The sequence below is a fragment of the Adiantum capillus-veneris genome, chromosome 2 (assembly GCF_014529385.1).
Source record: "Adiantum capillus-veneris isolate H3 chromosome 2, ASM1452938v2, whole genome shotgun sequence".
Lineage (NCBI taxonomy): Eukaryota > Viridiplantae > Streptophyta > Polypodiopsida > Polypodiales > Pteridaceae > Adiantum > Adiantum capillus-veneris.
In genome coordinates, this window is record NC_140932.1 from 121,387,845 (window position 1) to 121,412,563 (window position 24,719).

General features: G+C 37.5%; 2 pseudogenes; both read left to right on the plus strand.

Annotated features, from left to right (window-relative positions):
• Positions 1-1,509: 1,509 nt before the first annotated feature.
• Positions 1,510-10,483, plus strand: LOC147463498 (uncharacterized; annotated as a pseudogene).
• Positions 10,484-10,512: 29 nt separating this feature from the next.
• LOC147463499 (uncharacterized) lies at positions 10,513-11,148 on the plus strand (annotated as a pseudogene).
• The last annotated feature ends 13,571 nt before the right edge of the window (positions 11,149-24,719 follow it).

A 24,719-nucleotide genomic window follows, 5' to 3' on the forward strand; every position in this document is an offset into this window, starting at 1 on the left:
TTTCAAATTTAAAATGTAAAGGTAAATCTCAAAATTTGTAAGTGGGATTATACTAAACTGCTTTTTTTTATCATGATTGACTTTGAAGGTTTCTACACTAAATTTAAAAAATCCTTCTTACTCAAGAAGGAACTTATGCATCTTGTAGTCATGGACTCATTATGGATTGATGTTATGAAGAGATAAGGGATTATGAACGAGTGTATGATAAACTTTGTGTGTGTGTGTGTGTGTGTGTGAGAGAGAGAGAGAGAGAGAGAGAGAGAGAGAAACTTTGGTCCCCATAAATGAACAATTCCTTCCCCATGTCGGGACATATCAAATCTGAAAACTTGATTATGTTGCGGTGATTGTTTGCCATGTGTTAAAGATGCTAATATTTTGATTGTAAAGATGCTTATATTCTAAATCCATACTATTCGTTTGATTGTTCTTTGGTTCCTAGTTCAAAATGTCTCTTCAAAATCACTTGTCCACTGGGCTTTAAAAAGATGGAGAGCGAGCTTTTGTTTTACAAACATTTTCTCGTGAGCTGCGAGAAGATCTAGCATCACAATATTGCCAAGATCTTTTGCAACGCTCGAAGATAAAAGTGTTATGGCCAGGAATAAGATATAACTTGTTTTCTAACGGGAAAAAAGTTTGGAATATACAAAAGATTTTTCTTGACGATTTGGTTGATTGGGATGGAAATTTAAACTTAGTGTTGGAAAAAGAAAAGTTAGGCCTAATCAAATATCACAAAGTGACCCACTATGGAGGTGGAAACATGCCTTTATCATTGATGCACTATAGAATGATTATGATAATCCATCTCATTTCTGCAAAACTACTTTGTACTTATGAAAAGCCTTGGTAGATTCAAAATAAGTTACATAGAAGAATGATTTAATGAGATCATTTACTTCTTGTGAAGTTAAAGTAATTTATGTATTTTCATGTTTGTTTATTTCTCACAGCATTGAAGTGATGAATGGGTCAGCACCTCTTGGAAATCCACAATTTATTTATATTAGAGCATGTTGTGTTGTAGCTTAATGAATATTACAAACATGGCTAGTTATTTTTCTTTGACAGTTTTGGAAGTGTAATTGCAATTATCTCTGCAGGCATTCCAACAATGGTTGGTGCCTTGTAACCAAGCGTACCTTTTATCACCACAAACAACAAGATGTTCTAGGAAATCTCCATCCTTCCATTAGCAAAAAACAAAAAATGGATTCAGAATAAAGACTAGATCTTGCCAATGGCTTAAGTGATAGTAGAGCAATTAACCATCTAGCGGAACACATTGATGGACCCCATAATGCAACACCTACCCGAGCCATGGGACAAGGAAAGAAGCCCAACAATTCTCAAAGAAATACATGGTGCACATGTAACATGTATTGTGCAGGTGGTAGACAAGTTCATGCATCAACCTATTATCGCCATCAAGCTTTGGCACATAACTTTGAAAGCTTCCAAAATAGTTTTGGTTTATCTTCTCCACTAGATTCAGAAGGAAATATGGAAGAGAATGAGGAACATCAGGCTCAAGTCTCCAAGGTTGATGGTGATGGCAATGACATCATTGATGAGCCAATGTCTATTAGTGAGAATGAAGAAAATCAATCTTCTTCTCTATACTTGGAGCTAGTTGAGAGGATACTAGAGCTCCAAAATTTATGGGATGAACATAAACTACCAATAGGTGTGCAAGATAGAAATTTAAGACATATTTAGGAATTTTGGGAATTATTCAAGTCCCATTTTTAAAAATGAGACTTGAAATTATAGTATTTTGTGTTAAGTTTGACCTCATGGTTGTTTGTGGGGACCCTTTGTGCCATATAAATTGAATTGGGGACTCAAAATTAAGTTCAACCCTCACTTGTTGCTACTATGTGGGATATTAAGAAGAGTATTTTATTTGAGTTTGAGCCTCACATGGCTTGCTTAACTAGCAGGTGGGCACACTCAAACTTAGTTCAAGGCACTAGCACATGGATGTGAGACTCAAACCTAAATTGACTCCTCACTTATTGTTGCTCTATAGTATATTAAGAGGAGGTTTGAAGCTAATTAAAACATCACACGCCTCACTTAAACTAGCAAGTGGGCATGAGGTTCATACCTAGTTCAAGATAACTCTATGTGACTAGAGAATGGTTTCAGGAATTGAGCCTTAACACATAGCCATATCCTCAACACATAGATATGTTGTTGTGTTTGTGTATATACAATGAAAAATTATTTGGAAGCATGAATTTAATATTGTTGATAAGGAAGATTAAGTTTTAATGAATAACACTTTCATCCAACATTGCACTAATCACATAAATATATTGTCTGCAAATTCAAGACATTTTAAAGGAAGGCCAATGGAATCAAAAGCATCATCAAAGAGTACAATGTTAAGAAACTAGGATAATAAATGAGCAACAAAATTGGATCTGTTCACAAGCAATTTTCATGTTGAGGGGCTCTCAAATGAGGATGGTGTTTAGAAACACCAAGATAACACATGAAGAACAAAAAGATATTAACACTTGAATTCTTAGTTATGTAGGAAATTCATATTTAAAGTAAGATAGATGTGATCTTTGAAGCAATATCAAGATGATAACCTAATACATATGTGTCCTTAAACATTGTGTTTCCACTTGTAGATACTTTAATGTTTCTCTATTGCAAGCTAATTCATTTACTAGAGTGATACAAGTATATCCTTGCTTGTCCTTGCATATATCAATCTAGGTAGCCATGCAACTACCTTGCATATATCAATCTAGGTAGCCATGCAACTATTGTTCCCCTCAAAAAATTTCAGTCTCTTCACTTAATAGGTTCCACAATTTTGCAAAAATAAAGTATATTTGTGCATGTTCCACTTACACGAGGGGGGAGGGCATCTCTTTAATCACAAAGGCAAGGACTCTCTCTCATGGACAACATGAGCATGCTTGCTATCCCAGGTGAATATTATGTAGATATAGGCTACTTCCATGATATAATTTTCATGTATTTAGTACCCTTTGATTTTGTTGCATATCTTAAATATTAAAATAACAATATAAACACATCACTATCTAGAAAATCAAAGAGGATAGAGATATAGTTCCCGAGTCCAAATAAACCACTACTCGTCACATGCTAGATTGTGGAGGGCGTCTCTTTGAGAGCAAAGCAAGGAATTTTCTCTAATGAAGAGCACAAGCATGCCTTCTTTTGCAACTAGATAATACATATATGAAGGATATGTCCATGCGACAATTTCATGGGGAGGGTACCTTTTTCTTATCTTGAATAGGTTAAGATTAGCTAAACAAACAAAAAAGCATCATTATCAATTATCATCAAAGAGGAGATGAATGTGGTTCATCACTCAAATGCACAACCTTGTATCACATGCTTGATTGGAGGAGGACCTCTCTTTGAGCACCCATGCTAGAAATGTCTCTTAATGATGAGCATAAACATGCTTGCTTTTGGGAGAGATTAGTATGTATTATGGGATCTAATTCCATGAGACAGTGAGATAGTTCCATGGAGCCTCGAGCGGTGCACTATGCCATACCCCCCTATATTGTGTGCATTCGTAGGGTAATTAAAAAACTCCTATTTTAACATGTTTGAGTGAACTTTAAAATTACTATGTATTTTAGGCAATTTTTTAAAAATTGAATGTAAAAACCCCTTACTTGAATGTATCTTTGTTAAATTGCTTAAAATTTTTGCATTTAAAAACCCTCCCGTTGAACTCACGAGGTACATTAACATGACTACATAGTACATCCCTTGAGCATGGAGTGGCCTCTATTTGTTTGTATTGATCACTTGAATAGAACATAAGAGCATTTTGTGAGAAATTGATGAAACTCCAAATGTGCGTTTTAGAAACACGATATATAGTCAAAAACCACAAAAAAAAGAATATATCATGATGAAAACTCTTAAAAGTATGAAAAAATTTACAACAAGATAAACAAATAAGATTAATACTTCTTTTATGTTTGATTCATTTTTGAGTGCTACACATAGTTGTGCAAAATTTCATTCATACTTGAGGACATGAATACTTGGGCATATATCCTAGTAACAAGATGACACAACATAGTTGTGAAAATTTCATTCGTACTTGAGGATGAATACTTGGGAATATAGCTTAGTCATCAGATGACATAGCATAGTTATGTAAATCTCATTCGTATTTGAGGACATGAATACTTGGGCATGTATCTTTAGTGATAAGATGGCATAACATAAATCTGAAAAGGTCCAAATCTTGAGTCAATCTATCAAAAATGTTTATAGAATAACTAGGCCCAAGGTTGAAGTTTGAGCTCTATCGCTGATGTAGATAACTTTTAGCTGTTTTACAAGCATTTTTGAATCATGAGGATTAGACTAAACTCTAGGTCTCATGTTATAGAGACACTTGGGGATGGTTTCTGGTCAAAAAGAGTGTTTGTGGCACTCTTTGGAAGATGACTTTCAATTGGAAAGACTTGTCCAAGAGTCTCTAGCTTGTGAGACTCTCACGCTTAGTGTTGTAGATAGTCTTGCAGATAGTTTCTAGATAGAAAGTGTCCTCCTAGAGTTCTCATGAGGATTAATAATTGATTCTAAAGGTCATGAGGGTCAAGAGCCTCATGCGCTAGAGACGTTTAAAGATGAATTTCAACTTGAAAGAGTTTTAAATGAGTCTCAGGCCCATGAGACTCAAGCCTAAGTTCCAACCTCATGAGATAGGACTCTTCTAGATATAAAGTGTCCTCCTAGAGTTCTCATGAGGATTAATAATTGATTTTAAAGGTCATAAGGGTCAAGAGCCTCATGCGCTAGAGACGTTTAAAGATGGCTTTCAACTTGAAAGAGTTTTAAATAAGTCTCTGGCCATGAGACTCAAGCCTAAGTTCCAACCTCATGAGATAGGACTCTTGTAGATGCATTCTAGCTTGGAAGATCAGTCCTACTAGAATGTTCATGATGCTTATAAAATGAGTCTTTAATCATGAGACCGAAACATAAGTTTGGAACGCATGAAGACTCAATTCAAACCTTGTGAGATACAAACCCTTTAGGATAGTTTCTAGATCGAAAGTGTTCTTGAAAATTGAGTGTCCGTGTCATGAGGCTCGAACTTAAGTTCGAGCTTGATGAGTTCTACTAGAGTGTTCACGAGGCTTGAAAATTGAGCGTATGTGTCATGAGACTCGAACTTAAGTTCGAGCCTCAAATATTGAGATTGGATTTTCAACTAAAACAAGTTAAATTCAAGTAATCATGAGGCTTGAAAACTTAGGATCCAGGTCATGATGCTCAAACTTAAGTTTGAGCCCTGAAACTAGAGATTAAATGTTGAACTAAAACAAGTTATATTCGAGTGCTCATGAGGCTTGAAAACTAAGCATCCATGTCATTAGGCTCAAACTTAAGTTGGAGCCTCATGATGCTTGAAAATTGAGTGTCTATGTCATGAGGCTCGAACTTAAGTTGGAACCTTGAATCCAAAAACTGAATGCTCAACTAAAAGAAGTTATATTGTGCTCATGACGTCTGTTGAAAACTATCCAGGTCAATATGAGGGTCGAACTTAAGTTCGAGCCCAAGAGAAATAGACTAAATGCTCAACTACTTAGAAAGAGCTTTGCAAGTCTTTGTTTCAAGAAGCATGAGAGAGAGAGAGAGGAGCTAGCATACCTGCCCAAAAACACAAGGGCAGCAAAATAGAGTGTGGAACTTTGGCAAAGAGAGAGCGAGTGTCACTGTCTTTGTAGGATGTGGTGAGCATGGATGACAGTTGCACGCACGCATGCATGCAGCTCTTGCTCAATATTTATCCTTGTCACTTGTTCGTATGGAGGTCCTCTTTTCCATATGATGTGCCCACATTCAGGCGTAGACCATACAGATTCCATGGATGGAAGCTTCTTAATTGCCTCCACAACAGGTATCAGGCGAGCAAGCTCTTCCTCGCTTGTAAGCTTGGTGGAAAATGATAGTGTAGACTGCACATCCAAGTCAAATATCCGCACACCTGCATGTCACTTGAGTTTTCTTATACCGCCTCAGCACACATTAAAAAAAGGTATTTACAAGCTAGTTAATGTGTAGCTTAGGACTTTACACGTTCAACGACTCAATTGCTACAGAAGAGGAAGCAAGGATTGGCCATCTTCTACATCATGCTGCAGAAGTAGGCACATGCTTTCTGAGAGGCAATCGAGGCATTTTGAGACCTGCAGAAGTTTTGAGGCAACCACCTGCAGGGGCCTTTGGGGGCCAGCGAGAGGACGAGGGAAGTAGGCATAGCGGCAATTGAAAACAGCATGGGGCTTCTCGTTTATACACACAAGAGCGCTCTACAACATTTTTGGGATATAGGCGAGGATTTAGGGCTCTCAAGAGTAGACATTTCTCAGTGTGCTTTTGCGTTGCAAGTTTGGCAGAAAATTAGCTCATGACAAAGGCGGACAAATCATGGCTCCTCCAGGGCGACTGAGGCGACGTTTAGCTCATGCATCAATTCATGGTGGGATCAAGACATCACAATTTAGGGCAGGGTGTTGTTTCGGTGCATCAGGCTGAAGGGTAGCATCGATCTTGCTTCACCTGCCATTTTCCTCTCTCTCCAATAGCTGGGCCCTCAACTGTTATGGCGGACCTCTGCTTTCGACCTGCCACCTTATCATCGGTGCGTCATGCAGCAGTTCATGACGAGAGGCATGGCTGACATGGCTCGACAGCAAGAGGCGTGGTGGCTGAGGCGATAGACATGTTGCAATGCGTGGCAGGCTCAAGCTGGCATAACAGTTCATGGTGCTTCAAGATCTTTCCTTAGCCTAGTTCATGGGGAGCTCACAGTAAAGCGGCAAGCGACATGGCGGGCTTAGGGGATAGCAGCAAGGCGCCCATCATCACTTCCAAATTTCAAAACTAACGTTGGGTTTCAAATTTGACGGAGAAACCTAACATAGTCGTTAACTTAGACGGACTTAGTCAATGACTATAATTTCCTCCAAAGCTCTCTCAAACTAAAGCTCGAGCCTCAACAACACTCCCCATAGATCCATCAAAGCTGATTATAGAGGGCCCCATAGTTACGAGATGATGTGTACTTACGACATGATGTACATGTAAGTTGGCTTTGCAACTGTGTGAAATAAGTTGTCTCCTTAGGCACCCCCAAGCTAGGGGCTGGTTGAACCACCCTCCACAATAGATAATCGTCTCCAAACCTGTCACAACCAGTCAAAAGGAGTCTTCAACCACCTCGAGGGTGTTTTAGTTGCTTTGTGTTGGATTGTAGCATTTAGGTCATACACAACAATGATATTATGGGCATTCATATCTTGCCTAAGAGGCCTTTCCAAATTTGGAAGGTCCTACACATAGTCGGCAGGCTGGGGGGGGGGGGTGGGGGTGCTCTAACAATTGTAAAAGAAGTATCAAATCCTAAGGTAAGGGGGCCAATATTGTAACGGCTCCCATTACTAATGTTATTGAAGGTGTATCATATTGCACCAAATCTCCAAGCCTACAAGCAACAAACTAGTGGAGTGGTCTACTCATCGCACTTTGGTAAGGATGGGTTGGTTCTCTTCTGCAACAAAATCATTTTTCTCTCAAGTTTGCTATGAGAGACTCCATTCATGACAATCATCTCAAAGGAGTATAGCGTCTCATGAAGGAGACAAACTATACAAAATAGGAATACAACTTCAGTAAGTGCTTCATCTCCATTCTACTCCAATAGTATTTGCCTCGGCACCTTAATTATGTATCACAAGTGTGTTTATACAATTTCTCATCATACATTCTAAACCATGACCTAAAAAAACGCATGAGCTTTTGTGAAATGTGCACCGTATACCTAGCTAGGTGTTGTTGGGGCAAAGGATCACAATGTTGATGGGGGGCACATGCGGTCCCTTTCCCTCAAATGTTGCGCAATGCCTCCCAAGTAGAAGCTCATAAATCCGAGTTTCTTACACCAAGAATGTCTAAAATCTCTTGCAAATTTCATCTTGTTTTGATTTCATTCCTCTTATAGTTTTCTATTTCAAAAATTTTAGCTAAAACTCAAGTACCAAAGTGGAATATTTGAATTGTGGGTGGCACTTGACGCCTCAATCTCTAGTTTGAGCCTTGTTGTAAGAGTGTACAAGAGTAGTGCTATAGATTTTGCGAGGGGTACTATTGGGGAAATTTACCTCGAAGCTGATGGGGGTCAGTAGCCCCTTGGCATAATGGAAACTCTACCTAGGAACTTGACAACAATGGTTTACAACACCACAACCTAGCATAGTCCAACCACCACCCAAGAACTTGGTTCACAAACATTTGTCCCAAAATTACGCATTTTTTCCAAAATTCCTAAATATGTGTTGAATGCTTCGCATCCTATTTGGAGACTTGGGGGACGCTAGAGTGATTAAAAATACTTCCAAGAGAAGCATGGCTAGGCTATTAGTTCAACTTCCTCCTACATGGGAAGGTGACCTGAAGGAATTCAAATTCTGGCTTTTTGGGATCAATTGCAAACCATGCTTAAAGGTCTTGGCATGATTTCTTCCTTGCGCTATCGCATCTGCACAGGTAGTGATGTAGGCAAGCATCCACCCAAGCTTCTTCAACCAAGTAATGAGGACAACTTTACAGGAGAGGTTCTTAAGTGCACATGTGAAGGTGGATCATTATCATCGAGGCTTAAATGTGATTCCTTGGAATGCTGCGAGAAGTGTCCAGTTTGTGCCAAAACAAGGAAATCAATGCTTTCCTTTTACTACATTCCCATCAGGCCTCAACTAAATCTATTGACAAAGAGTAGCACTTATTGCCATGAGCTACTATGTTTATGGAGGCACAAAGAAAAATGGCTCAAGGGAGATGCAATTAGCAACCAAAGAAGCATTGTTGATTTTTGGGATGGACAAAAATTCCAAGAAGTCAAGGACTTTTGGGATCCATCAACATCTTATGAGCTACTGGTTGTATACTCTAATCCTCTTTGCAAGAAGTCTTACACTACTTTTCCTACCAGTAGGTGTTATAAAGCTTTTCAAAATGTTGTGGGAGAAGAGCACAACTTTTTCTGCATCGAGTGTAAAGAGGATAGTGTGTAAAAAGAGCCTACAAAAGGTACATAGAAGCATCACATTGTTTATTTTTTAAAAAGATCTCATGATTTCAAACCAAACTTATTTTTTGGGTGTCCATGTGAATAGGGTGATCCTCGAAATGTAGCATTGCTACTACATTGGGCTGGATTTCAGACATCACAGACAACCCAAAAGAGTTGTGGGGTAGTAGAGGTCATGGTGTTGAATCCACAAATCAAGTCTTCAATTGATATCTTGCCAGTTTTGTTTATCCCTTAAAGTTGCAAGAAAATTATGAAGGTCTTTGGTGAAGTTTTTGGGGCATTTTTGGAACCTTTGCTAGATGAGCTGGAAAGCCTATATCTAAATGGTGTAGAGGCGTTGTATGACTATCCCATAGAGAAGATCTTTGGTGCCAATCAACAAGGTCTTTCAAAGCTATGTACGATACGTGCTATGGTCATGATGGTTACAGGAGACCATCTGGCACAGTGCAAAATAGGCCTCTTCAAGAATGGAGGACAAGAGTTAGGCGTGATAAACCTCAAGCAACTCTAGTACAACCTGGTATAGGATCAAAACAGGGGTGATACATCTATAATGAAAATCGTCGACAAGCTAGATATCCACCTTCAAAGAGGACCATTGAGGAGATGACAAAAGCTCTTGATGAGGCTAAACGGTGTTGCACAGACAAAGAAAAGGAAGCATCATGGAAAGAAGCTAGTCTCTCAGGAGAGTCCATACTCTGGAGATTATATGATTTATATGGATTTAATCTCTCTCTAGATTTAGTCTATGACCCAATGCATATCTTATCATTGAATGTATTCAAGAAATATATGTCACATTTATTTGAAAGTGTTGAGACTCCTTTGAAGAAAGAAATCGATGTTTTTGTGTGTGTTGTTAAAAAGGTAGCACCTACCTCCATTCGATATGGACGTTGGCCTAACTCCCCAAGAATCTACTTTTCAAGCTTCAAGGCAGAGGAGAACCAAAAGTTCATCCAGTGGTGTCTACCATATGTTTTGAGAGTTGTTAGTGGCATTCCTCCTTAAATGCATGTTTTGGGATTTTTGTTGTGATTGAGATTGCACAGAGCTTCTACAACCATAGTAGAGATCATGGATGGTCTGTGAAAGACATAGAAGTTGTGAAGACATTGCTACAATCATGGAGAGTTCAAAATGAAGAAATCTTTGGTGCGAACTCATCACCTCTAGAACATGTAGTTGGTATGTATATCTTGATTAGTTAACAATAATTTTGATATGTTTGTTTAGGAGAGTAATCTCTTGATAACTTGTTTATAGGTAATGGTGAGATGCTTGATGATGTCTTGCGCCATGGGTTGCATGACCGCTTTTGGTGTTACATATTTGAGCGTCTTGTAAAGGCATCTAGCTCCATCAAAACAAACAACATGGAGGATGAAGCTTCATTTGCAAAGTTCTATTTGAGAAGGTTCTTCACAATAGCTTTTCAGGCTAGCCGTGGTGATAGTGACAATCTCTTACCTTCTGAAAGGTTTTTGAAGGACCTACATTGTGCATTGATTCTTTCTCAAAGCAGCTCGATGTTAGCAGATGCTCCATCACATGATTGCTCTCCGTCACATATGGATGGGCTATTGGTTGTGTCTTCAATTGAAAGGCTAAATCTATGTGAAGTGATCTATTAAAATATGGAAGCAATTCACCATGCACTAGAAATCTTATTCTCAAGGGGATTGCAATATCAAAGAAGAGATGCACTTATAGAGATCCTACTAGTGAAGAGAAAACTTATCTAAAGAAGTTTTGGAACATTCCTTTCAATGTTTCAAAGTAAAGAAATACCAAAAGGTCCTCTTTAAAGGGGATATATTTAATGTGGGCACCAATGTCATAGTGAAGGTGGAAACTGATGATGCAATGGTGGAACATAGAGGTCACTGGAAGGCTTGTACAACATCCTCGTTCTCAACATAGTTTTATGGAAAGTGTATGCTTTTGTTTGGTGGTTGGACGGTATTACAAGCAATGCATTGTGGGAAACGGGGACTCAGAACAATTGTTAATGGATCCAGTTACTCAAATGAGTGTGCTTGAGAAGGCCCCTTTGCCTTTCACATGGGATTGTGTTCGGCCCATCTACTCTATACTTCACAAATTTATTCCATTGCTAATACGAAGGAGGCAGAGGCTCATTGCTTATGAGGTGAAGGATTTGAGGCAGCGTGATAGCTTGTTAATGGAAGGAGGTTGTGGAATGTTCCATTATGGGTGGAGGTCCATGATATAGTTTGACTGTGCTTGAATAGCAAGAATGAAATACAGATTCAACATGCTGTTGTTAGAGAGACTGATTATGAAAGGAAAAGGGCAAAGCTTGCTTTATTGGAGCGTGATGCATATCAACAAAACACTTATAACATTTGCAGAGAGGAGAATCAATATAGAAGTTGGGATACATGTTCCATTCAAATTAAAGATTGGACAGTTACAAAACAAAAAAAGGTTATAAAGCCTAGACATGCGGCTAGATGGATACCTATTGTTTGGCATTCTCCATAGACATATAATTGTGGTAGCCCCTTTTATTCAATCACTGCTAGTAATCTTGTGGACATATTTTAGAAAGACTGTTGCTTCATGGATGACAATTGTTTTATTCATTGTTATGGTGTTCTTTACATATCTTTTGTATAACTTCATTCATATGGTATGCAAGCATGGCTAGTACATTTGTGGAAGTAGTTTAGAATGCTAGTATACTTGTGGAAGTAGTTTAGAATGACTATTACTTCATGGATGACAATTTGTGTATTCATTGTTATGCAAGTAGTATACCTATGGAAGTAGTTTAGAATGACTATTGCTTTATGGATGACAATTGCTACCTTCATTGTTACGATGTTCTTTGCATATCTTTCTTAGAACCTCATCATAGAGTATGCTAGAACTTCTAGGAGACCTACTTTATGGATGGAAATTATTGTACTTATTGTTATGGTATTATTTATATATCTTTTGTTATAACTACACTCATAGAGTATGCAAGCATGGCTAGTATACTTGTGGAAGTAGTTTAAAATGCATATTATTTTATACATCAAAATTGTTGTATTCATTGTCACGGTTTTCTTTACATGTCTTTCTAAGACATTACTCATAAAGTAATGACAAGTGTGTATATACTTTCTGAGATAAAATTTGTTACTTAAATGTCTTCCTGCTCATGTGTGTGTTCAATATTGAGATTTGTCTTTTCATATATGAGTTATCCACAGCCCTTTGTAGAGCAACTACTGTCTTTCTCTAATGAAGAGGCCCTCAAATTTTTAGATTCTAATTGGAGGGCCAGTCATCTTGGAAATAAGAGAGTTGCTTCTTCTCCATCTAGAATCTCTATAGGTGTTGACACTACTAGCAACGAGAAATATGACCCAACCATATATGAACATGTGTTTAGGCCTCCACCTCCTAAGCTTAGAGAACCCAATAAACTCTATGGTAGGGATTTCCTCTTAGAAGAGGGTAATAACCAACATAGAGTTCTTTAATCAAATTATGGGTTTGTTAGAGGATGGTTTGCCAACGCAACCCATTTGGAGACCTTAGAAATAATATGGAGAGAAAGAATATCGTGCTGGATGTGATAAGAAAAAATAAAGGTGAGATTAAGCTTGTAAGAGTAGCTGGACAAAATTATCATTGGAAAGAAGAGGACGTTTATACATGGGCGATCAAGTCTCTTGCGACAAAATGAAAATGGAGAAAAAAGAAACCAAACAACGAATCATCTTCTAGCACCCCAATGGTATGTGTCATTGTGTAGGATTTTCTCTAAGCAATGAACTTCTATTATGTCAAAGTATAATCGAAATGTTTTCATGAAATTAGATAGAAAAAGAAAAAGATGATGATGATGATGATAACCAAGAATTCCATGAGAATGATGGAGGAGAAAGTGATCTAGGACAATATGGTTCACTCACAAAACTTGTTTGTAATCCTCTAAGGTATTGTAAATTTATATGAAAACTAATGACGAAGAAAGTAATTCTTTTGTTGTTATTGAATAGCTAAAGGATGACTGTGCACAAGAAACCACTTGTATATCTATTGAAGAAGAAGAAGAGCAACCACAAGCTACTCATGTAAGCACTTCTATCTTAAAATAACAATAATGTATGACCTATGATGATAAAATTTGTTATTATGTGTTTACGGAGAGAAGGCATTCCTAAGATGCCATGGGAAAATCATGATTTACCAAGTGATGCTTATGAGGTATGTGTGGTTTACTCCTCTCTCTCTCTCTCTCTCTATCTCTCTCTCTCTCTCTCTCTCTCTCTCTCTCTCTCTCTCTCTCAAGCACACGCGCGTGCACACACACACAAAGATAGAAATTAAAATAATTGAGGTAAATTCAGCTAGTTTTGTGTGTGTGTGTGTGTGTGTGTGTATGTGTGTGTGAGATATCCAAATTCAATCTCTTAATGTGCAGGCATGTAGAAACTACATGCAAGATGAAGAGTTTGTCCAATGCTATCAAGACAGAGATATGGAAGTAAACAATGAATTAGATGAGTGTGAAGACCATATCACAAAACTGGTACAATTCTAATTCATGTATTTTTTTCACTCTAAAACTTTTTGTTGTGTCAATTAATATTGCATTCTTTTCTTGAATAATTTGTGAAGGAAAAAATCAATGGAAGGACACAAATTATAAGTGGTGCAAGCCAAGAACAAAAAATAAAAAGCACACGAAAGTGCAAGGTACTATTCAAAGATGCTTCACAGGAATATTATTTAATGAAATACTTGCCCTACTTAATTTTAATGTTATAAAAGAGCCATGTTTTCCCACTTCTATTAGGCTACTTCTAAGACTAAAGAGCTACTAAAGGAGAAAGATCAAGCTTCAAAGTTTTTGAAGCATAAAAAGAAAAAGGTATTTTTCTTCACAATGATAAGATTCTTTAAATATTTTTGCATGTGGCTATAAAATAAAAGAGTGGACTTTAATTGTTTTAGGAGCACAAATCTAATGGGGGATGTTCAATGAATCAAAATCAATGTGTTTGGAATCTCAAGTTTGGAATAAAAGCTAAAAACATTGCTTACTTATGTTCACAGAAATAATATGTGTCACTTTTTAAACCATGTTATTTTGTTATGACAATTATGTAGGCACGAAATTTGTTCAGGGATGACAAAGAAACTATATTAATGAAGTGGCTAAATCTCAAGAAAGTACAAGACTTGTACCACTTGATCAAGCCAACGTATTTTTCTATGCAGAAATCGAATAGTTTCCTCAAGAAGAGAGCAAATGAGGATACTAATACTTACACTATGTGTGAAGATTTAGTTACATGGCTTTTGTTAGAAGGCTTGATATTTTTTTATTTTGAAAAAGTTAGCTCTTTATCCATGAAGGATATCATTGTAACAAATGACAAGTAGTTTTATAATCCAACCACATGATTTAAGAATTGTAGCACTTAACACACGTTATGTAAGCTTGCTAAATTTCATTTGTTGTACTCATAGCTATCTTTATGAATTAAGCCTACTTTAGTCTCCTAATGTTGAAGTAATCTCTCCTAAATTGTTTACTCATGGAAAATTTTCTAGATGAATTACTAGTTTGTGTCTACATGTTCCTTAATGAATTATTAGGTGAACTACTAGGTCGTTTATAGAAAAGTTGCTAGATGAACTACTAGTTTGCAAGCAACCGTCCTTATATATTACTAGATGACTTGCTAGGTCGTAAACAAAAATTGATAGTTGCCTTACTAGTTTGAAAACACCGATATGTAAGGTCAAAGTAGTAATTGAGTCAACTCCTACATTGAACTAGCAATTTTCTTAGCATATTGAAACTTGAATTGCCATATGACTATTCAACTCTCCATATAGTAACAAAACTACTATATGTAGCATCTAGGAGTTATCTCTTTTTTACTAGTTTGCACTCTTACTAGATGTGTGTATTGAAACTAGTGAATCATCTAGCAATCATATCTTTTTTACTATATGGTAAGCTGTCCAAAGCCCCTTGTGATAATCATGTGTTTCTGTGCATTGTGCAGGTTATCCTCTAGAGGGTGGCCGCATGCTACAAAGAATTGGGGCTGCCAAGGTGAGCAGTAAGCGGGGCTTTGCAGTCAGCAGGGATGGCTCCCTCGCACATCAAATCTGTTTTCAATACAGACCCACATAGCATGCACTTGGAAGGATGTGCACTCCCCAAAGAGAGAGTTTTGTAAACTCCATAATGATTACTAGAGGCTCAAGCTCGGGTGGTTGCTATTTGCTGGTCCTTAGAACTCACCTCGTATCCTCGCAGGGCTTCTGTCAGAAGAGGTAGTATGGAGAGAGAGAGAGAGAGAGAGAGAGAGAGAGAGAGAGAGAGAGAGAGAGAGAGAGGATGGACACTAAAGGCTACAGTCGCTAGCTTAATGGCTCATGAATGGAGGGGAGTAGCAGCTAGCTCGTAGATATCGGCAAGGCAAAACAGAGTGAAGGGCACGTCTGTCCATTCTATGCTCACTCTATCTCTCATTTGCTTTGTCATTAGTTCCTGGTTACTAAGTTGAGGTAGCTAGGATCGCCATCAAACTTCATGCAGTGTCGGATCAGCTTCTCGTCCTACTAGACACTAGCCTACCATGGCCGCTTTTGTTGAGATAGCTCCAACATATTAGGGTAGGTGGGACACAGGATAAGGAAGTGCAGAGGCTCTAACATGAGGACAAAGGACAGGTCAAAGGGAGCCATAGGAGTGGAGCCAAGATGTTGCATATCCTGGGTGGCGCGATCTTGTAAGAGTCTTAAAAGTAGAGAAATATGTTGAAGCCCTCTTGGCATGGTACATTATCCTCCGGCCAAGAAGGTAGAGATGCTAACAAGGGTGAATCTGTCGATCAAATTATTGTGGATGTTGTTGCACCCAACTCATTGTTCACTTTTGTAGTATTTCAAAACCTTTGTGCAGCATTCATAGAAAATGTGGTGCTCTTTCATATCTTTGGGTTGGGCCATTGAAGATTGTAGATGGAATGATAAGGCAGTCACCTACAGTAGGATAGTTTTTTTCTAAATTAGACAAAACGTGAGAGAGAGAGAGAGAGAGAGAGAGAGAGAGAGAGAGAGAGAGAGAGAGGCGGGGAGACAAGGGGAGAAGATGAAAAGTTTAAATGTTGTAAGAACAAGCCAAGGAGAACTCAAAAATCTAACCAACACTGTGAAACTTTACTAGTACATTCCATTTTTGGCTATATAGGAAACAATTGCTTTACCTATGTGCACTTAGATTTGTGAGGTTCTCTGCAAATTATATATGCCTTTTGGCTGCTATTACATCTATTTAAAAGGGGTTTGACTACAACTAAGTGACCAATAAAAAAGTCTTCCTTGAAAATACAAAGTTACTTTCAATGACATTTATAAAAGTCTTGAAAATTTAATGTTTTCACACTATTCTTTTCGGGTATGTGGAGGCTTCTTTTCCTCTTTTTTTCTCAAGTGTCATGATTGTAAGTTGAAACATCCTTCTTGGGAGCTAGAAAAAATGGACTCACCCATGAAAAACATTTATCTACAGTTTCAATAAGACAATCTAGAACCAAAGACTACAAACACACATTGCCCATATTGACTCCAACCTACAAATAAGCTCTACCAACTCTACTTCTTCTATAACTTCCCTAAATTAGGCATTCCTTGACAACACTTTTCTTTTGAAACAATCCTCTCTCCTGTCAAGCACTTGCCATAATATTATGTATTGAAAAACCCTCCCCCTCCACAAAAAAGTGTATGCATGCATGCACGCACTCTCTCTCTCTCTCTCTCTCTCTCTCTCTCTCAAGAAACTACCATGGCTTGACTACCTATGACCACCAGTCATGCTTCGGGGAAGGGAGCATAACCTTGGATAATCAAGAAATTGATGTAAGGGTGGATGATTGAAGTTTTCATGAGTAATGTTAGAGGAGGAACAATAATAGATAGATAATATGTAATTTGATGCTAAATGTTTCCTTCTATGATTTAAGTTCTATATGTATCTTCTTGGGTTTTGCTCACTTTTGTGATTGCTCAGAAAGGTTTGCTCGGAGTTTGAAATTCCCCATCTGGAACAAAGATCTTCCCGTATACCTTAAGTAGCAAGGGACTTTTAGATCTTCCCTCAATTACCTCAAAAGGTGCTTTTCCTGTGGAGGTATGTACAATATTATTGTAGGAATACTCTACTAAGGGTAAGTACTTCTCCCATTGGGACCTTTGATCTACTTCCGTTACGTACGCTTTTAGTAAATCAAGAATTGTCAGATTAGCTATTTCACTTTGGCCATCCGTTTGCAGGTGATAGGCCAAAGAGAAGTTTAGCCTTGTCCATAAATTCTCAAAGAGACCCTTCAAAAAATGAATGGTCATTCTAGGATCTCTATTCGACACTATGGACAGTGGCAAGCCATGGTACTTGAAGATTTGTGATATTAAGAGGGTTTCCATTTGATGGGCTTTAATAGTCTTTTTGACGGTGATAGCCATTTTTCGGCTTTCCATAATTGCCATAGTAAGCTACCTCACCCTATCAAATCACTCAAACATTGTGGCTATCCCTAACATTTCACGGTACATAGGCGTGTGTGAGTTAGGGGACTTTCCTCATATTTTCTTAAAAACCCTCAGCTAGCTAGTCACTGGGCTAGTTAAGCCAAAAAAATAAATAAAATCAAAAAAATAAAATATATTATGGTCCATTTGTGTGTAAATATTGAATTGTATATAGGGTCTAAATATAAGGATTTTTCATAATTATTTTGGTATTTATTTAAATATTTATACTTAGGTGTGTGTTATTTATGCTATATACATTGACTCACCATTACCATAATTTTTCTTACCATACTCTATATTCCATAAAGAAATAATTTCATGCAAGCTTCTCTTATTTTTGGTGTAACTCCATCCCAACAAAAATCCAAAAAAACTAGTTTTATTTATGTGTATATTGTTTTACTATTGTGATTTTTTTCCTTTCTACATCTATTCTCTATTACTCTCATAAATTAGAACACCAAAAATATTCTTTTTTTTTGTAGACTTATAATGAGAGAGATTTATTTTGACCCCTTTATATTTTTTCCACCTATATTATTTATATTTGACATATACATATTTTTTTAGACCCCTCAATATTTGATTTCCTTAGTTGTACTATTCATTTATATCATGATCTCAATAATATCTTCAATTATAAACCTACCAAATAAATTCAATGGTATGTGGCATGCATGCATGCACCATGGAGGGTTCACTCTTGGAGGCATTCAAAAGAATCATCCAAAGAAGAAACGACAGTCGGTTTTGCTGAATTTTTAAAGGTCACTTGCTCTCCGAATTTGAAAAGGTGATACAAACAAAAGTTGTAGCTCGTGGACTGAACTTTTGCCTTAAATGTTTTCATATTTTTTTGAGCTACGAGCTGTGAGCTATGATTTTATTGGTGGACCCCTATTTGCCCATGCTATGCAGCCACACTCCTTCCACTTTTATCATTTTCCTCTTTCACACACACTTCTCCACTCATCATCCCCATCTCTCTCACCACTCCTCTCTGCACCCTACTCACCTTCTTCTCAACCTTGAAGAATAAGAGAAACTATGGTGAACTCATGTCTCCTCTACACACTTCCATTCCAAAATTGACCACCTAGTCTCATTTTTCCTCTTCCATATTACCTATATCTATAAAAAAAACCACAAAATTCAGCCTCTTCTCTTGAAAGACAGCACCATGTTGATTGATTACTCATATTCAATCACCTTGGCTCTCAAGAAAGGTCAAGAGTGGAGAAAAAATGTACTGTCAAAGCTAGTGGACCGTCAAACAAGCTAGTGGACCGTCAAACAAGCGTCAAAATTGACCCTACTCAAGACACTTGGAGCATCAACATTGTAAGAAATCCATATTTTCTTACCTATTAAGAGTTTTTTCTTCCTTATTTGTATCCTACATGGATACTCCCATTGTAAATATCCAATTCCATTTGTAAATCAATAAAAATACTAACTCTACTAATTTACTAACACTAACCTACTATGAAAAGTCCTATCACCTCCACTTCTCTCCTCTCTCTCTTCTTCATCTATCCCCACCAACTTCTTGATAATTCCAAGCAAAAGAAATTAGATAAGTGCTGAAAATCTAACCCAACCATGGTTAGAGGAGTAACCCTAGCACTCAAAATTGCTATAAAAGGAGGGTGTAGCTAGCACAAAATGAGAGAGCCATAAGCAAGAGCACTATGCTATAGCTTGAGAAGCCAAGCTCAACCTCTTTAGAAGGATCTCTTGAGTGAAAGCTCATTGTCTTATGCATATGAATGTGTTGTATTAGGGGTGATTAGCAAGGGAACTCTATGCCATTGTAAGAGAGAGTGATCATTCAATTGAGAGTAGGAAATCTATCATTTCTCCTACTAGTGTAACCCCAACATTTGCTGAATCAAGGAGGGTGGATTTGGACTAAGCTTGGATACTTTGTCTCTCTTCCAATGTGAAGTAATGGACAACAATGATGTGTAAGTGTCTTGGTGCTTTTTTAAGTTCTTGATAGCTTGTCTCTGGGTGTTGTCATCAATTTAGCCATAAATCCCACATACTATAAGAGGGCGACAGGGTGGAGAGGACTCCCCTAGCCTTAAGACAGTGATTGGGGTGGTTTTTCTTGTGATGTTTTGTGGTGTAATTTACTCAAGCTATGTTGAACAAGTACTAATCTCACTTTGATTGGTCATGACAGATTTGTAAGAAGGTATTAATGCAACAAGCACCCCCCCCCCCCCCCCTTCTCTCTCTTTCTCACATATATAATTGTGTTTGCTTGATCACTGCTGATACATTTCAAAGCAACCCGAGCACTCTCTCTCTCTCTCTCTCTCTCTCTCTCTCTCTCTCTCTCTCTCTCTCTCTCTCTCTCTCTCTCTCTCTCTCTCTCTCTCTCTCTCTCTCTCTCTACACATCCTAGTTCGCATCCAAAACTAGGTGGTGCCCCAAATTTGTGTAGGGTTAGGTTGCGGGTTTGTGTGTGTTGTTGTTTTTTTTCCAACCCCAACCCAATTGAGCAGCACGGGAGCCTAGAAGAGTTCTTAGAGGCCACTCTTCTTGTTGCCCGCCCCGGACCGCCTCAAATTGGTTCCCCCACTAAGGAATGACTTTGTGTTTATTGTTGTTGTATTGCATGAATGCTTGAATTTTAGCATAATCAAGTAGATTATATGAATCATGAAAACTTGTATGACCGAGTTTAATTTCAAGGCAACAAAAATTGATCTAGAATATGGTTTGGATTAGCATAACATAAGAAAGGGGAAAAAAAAAAATCACATAAGAATCTAGAATTCATGTTGAAAGTTTCAAAACTTTGTGTAGTTAGTTGATGTCATGAGAGAAAATGATTGTTTGGAACTAATCTTTGTGTGGTTCTAGCATTGAGAGACTATGACACGCTATACCTTTGATGATATCCCAATCTTCTTCAGAAATCTAGAAGAAGATGTTGATGATTTTCTTGCTCATTTTAGAATGGTTTGTCGTATCCTTGGTAAAAGGGATGACATTGAAAAAGGGGATTTTCTGTTGATATGCCTTAGAGGCAACGCTGAGCAATGGTTTTGGAGTATGTCTTCTCAGATTGAAGATGGGTAGACCCAAACTTCCAAAGCTTTGAAGACCAGATTCTCTAAATTTCCAACAACGGAGAAAGCATGGGCTTCATTAGGGAGACTTCAACAACATGGTGAAGACTACTATGCTTATGAGGATATTTTTTCTCGTCAATGGGGAGGACGTGGGTTTAGTTCTACGTTTCCAGATTATGTAAAAATGGATCAATTTATTTCGGGTTTGTCTCCTTTCTTAAAGACTAAGGTTACTTGTAGTGCACCCTCTACCTTTGAAGAAGCGGTCACTATTTCCCGAAGGAAGTTTCACAAGTACTTCTACATCAAAAATGGTTTCCATCATGCTGGAAGAACCAACCATCATGAAAGTGTTTCTATCAAAGAGTCATCTCCTTTGCCATACTTGTCTCCTTCTACTTCAACAAATGTTGAAGAAGTTACTTACATGCCAAGTGATTATTCAAGTGCTAAAGTGTGTGGCCAAGATTCAAATGTGAAATCTCTTTCTTCTACCTTTATCACAAGCATGCAAAAATCGACACAAGATATCTCAAATGGCATTGATGATTCAATAATGGATACATCCAACCTTTTGGCGGAGAATCAATTTCTAGTCCGAGCAGACGAAGCTTTTGTGCAACATGACTCTATGGAGAATGAAGACCTTGAAGGTAACCTTGATCTTATGGAATGTTCTGAGAGTGTATCTTGTCTAAAGAAGAGAGTGAAGAAGAAGATGAAATCATAGGTGGGGAGATCATATACCACATTGATCATAAAGAGATGATTGTGTACATCGAATGCCAACTCCAAAACAAAGTAGAAGAGTGTGAGTTGAATCCATGTGAGAATAATCTTCAAGAAGTGTTTGAGGATGTTGAAAAGCATTGGTATGACCCATGTACATTAAGCATGGAGGAATCTATTATGCAAGAAGCCAAAGTTTTCACAAAATCAAACAGTAATCCGTCAACCTTTTAGGTGGTACAATGTGAGGAGTTACAACCTTGTCAAAGGGGGGGCTTAGAAGGGGATGAAGAACATGGGAGAGTAGCAAAAAATAAAATCATAAAAGGAAACTGTCAGAAGGGTATCATTCTCTCCAATGGTGTTTTAGTGGGTGGATCTTCATTCATGGGACAATCTCTTAGCAAGAAAATCCAAACTTTTGAAGCCCCAATTATCTTCACATTGGGTTTCACCTCTTCAAAGTCAACTTCTCCTCTCTTCACATATACCTTTCATCGGGGGCACCATACCTTCTTAAGTGGAAGAGGACATGAATACTTGGTGATGAACGGATGTTTCCAAACCTTCTTCATTTGGTTCTTTGGTGTATGGAGGTCGCACATTGTGATGCTTCTGGTCTTCATTGTAGATGAAAAACTTGTTGATTGCTACATGTGGATATTTCATCAATCAATACCAAAATCTATTCTCTTCCAATGTGTTGGAAGCAATGAAAACCTTCGTCTATTATCTACTTATGTGGTAAACTATTTGCAATATCTTCCAATAGCAGTTGGAAGCATGGATCAAGCTTTCCTAAATCATGAAGGTCATAGAATTTTTTACTTGATGAGCCTACCCAGGTTGAATGAATTTTATGAGCTACAGTTCAGGAATTTTCTCATACAAGCTCTTGAAGATCGTAGCAGATACATCAACTTTACATAGGAGGAAGAGCAACCAATCTTTTATATCACATTCATAGTGATAGATGCAATGATGGACAACAATAAAATCTACAAGTTTCTTCAACCAAAATCAGTAAGTGATTCCATACCATACATCTCTCTTTGGGAAAAATATTTCAAGATCTTTGATCCTGGGGGGTGCTTATGGAAACTTTCTCAATGGAGGAGGTTTACTCAGTCACTTCATTACATCCTGCTATTGGCTCTGAGAACCTTTCATATCACACAAGGTTTTTTAATCATACAACAAAGGTTCTTCAAAGATGAGAGCAGATAAAGACAGACGTTACACAATCTACATGTTGTATGATCGGATAAATGGTACATAAATGTACCATTATCTAAGGGGGGGGCTAATGATAGCCATTTTTCGGCTTTCCATAATTTCCATAGTAAGCTACCTCACCCTATCAAATCACTCAAACACTGTGGCTATCCCTACCATTTCACTGTACATAGGCGTGTGTGAGTTAGGGGACTTTCCCCATATTTTCTTAAAAACCCTCAGCTAGCTAGTCACTCGGCTAGTTCAGCCAAAAGAATAAATAAAATCAAAAAAATAAAATATATTATGGACCATTTATGTGTAAATATTGCATTGTATATAGGAACTAAATATAAGGATTTTCATGATTATTTTGGTATTTATTTAAATATTTATACTTAGGTGTGTGTTATTTATGCTATGTACATTGACTCACCATTACCACAATTTTTCTTACCATACTCTATATTCCATAAAGAAATAATTTCATGCAAGCTTCTCTTATTTTTGGTGTAACTCCATCCCAACAAAAATCCAAAACAACTAGTTTTATTTATGTGTATATTTTTTCACTATTGTGATTTTTTTCCTTCCTACATCTATTCTCTATTACTCTCATAAATTAGAACACCAAAAATATTCATTTTTTTATGGTAGACTTAAATGAGAGAGATTTATTTTGACCCCTTTATATTTTTCCACCTATATTATTTATATTTGACATGTACATATTTTTTTAGACCCCTCAATATTTGATTTCCTTAGTTGTACTATTCATTTATATCATGATCTCAACAATATCTTCAATTATAAACCTACCAAATAAGGTCAAGGGTATGTGGCATGCATGCATGCACCATCGAGGGCTCATTCTTGGAGGCATTGAAAAGAATCATCCAAAGAAGGACCCCAGAAGTGGGAAAAGACAGTCGGTTTTGCTAATTTTTTAAAGGTCACTTGCTCTCCGAATTTGAAAAGGTGATACAAACAAAAGTTGTAGCTCATGGACTGAACTTCTGCCTTTAAATGTTTTCATATTTTTTTGAGCTACAAGCTGTGAGCTATGATTTTATTGGTGGACCCCAGTTTGCCCATGCTATGTAGCCACACTCCTCCTTTCACTTTTATCATTTTCCTCTTTCACACACACTTCTCCACTCATCATCCCCACCTCTCTCACCACTCCTCTCTGCACCCTACTCACCTTCTTCTCAACCTTGAAGAATAAGAGAAACTATGGTGAACTCATGTCTCCTACACACACTTCCATTCCAAAATTGACCACCTAGTCTCATTTTTCCTCTTCCATATTACCTATATCTATCAAAAAAACCACAAAATTCAGTCTCTTCTCTTGAAAGACAGCACCATGTTGATTGATTACTCATATTTAATCACCTTGGCTCTCAAGGAAGGTCAAGAGTGGAGAAAAAATGTACCGTCAAAGCTAGTGGACCGTCAAACAAGCGTCAAAATTGACCCTACTCAAGAGACTTGGAGCATCAACATTGTAAGAAATCCATATTTTCTTACCTATTAAGATTTTTTTCTTCCTTATTTGTATCCTACATGGATACTCCCATTGTAAATATCCAATTCCATTTGTAAATCAATAAAAATACTAACTCTACTAATTTACTAACACTAACCTACTATGAAAAGTCCTATCACCTCCACTTCTCTCCTCTCTCTCTTCTTCATCTATTCCCACCAAAAAATCTTGCAATCCCTTGAGAAAATTGGATAACTCTAATTCCTTGTGATTCTTTATATTTTCTTTTGCTAAAGCATTAGGTTCATTTTGAGAATCTTTAACAAAAATCATGTACACGGAAATAGAGCTCTTTATTGACTTATTGAAAGCTTGCGTATGTACAATGGGTATGGTGTTACCCAACTCTTTAGCGTCTATGTACATATCTTTTTCCCTGAACCTAAAGTAGATTTTCCTTTCACGAAATTTAACATTGGCAGCC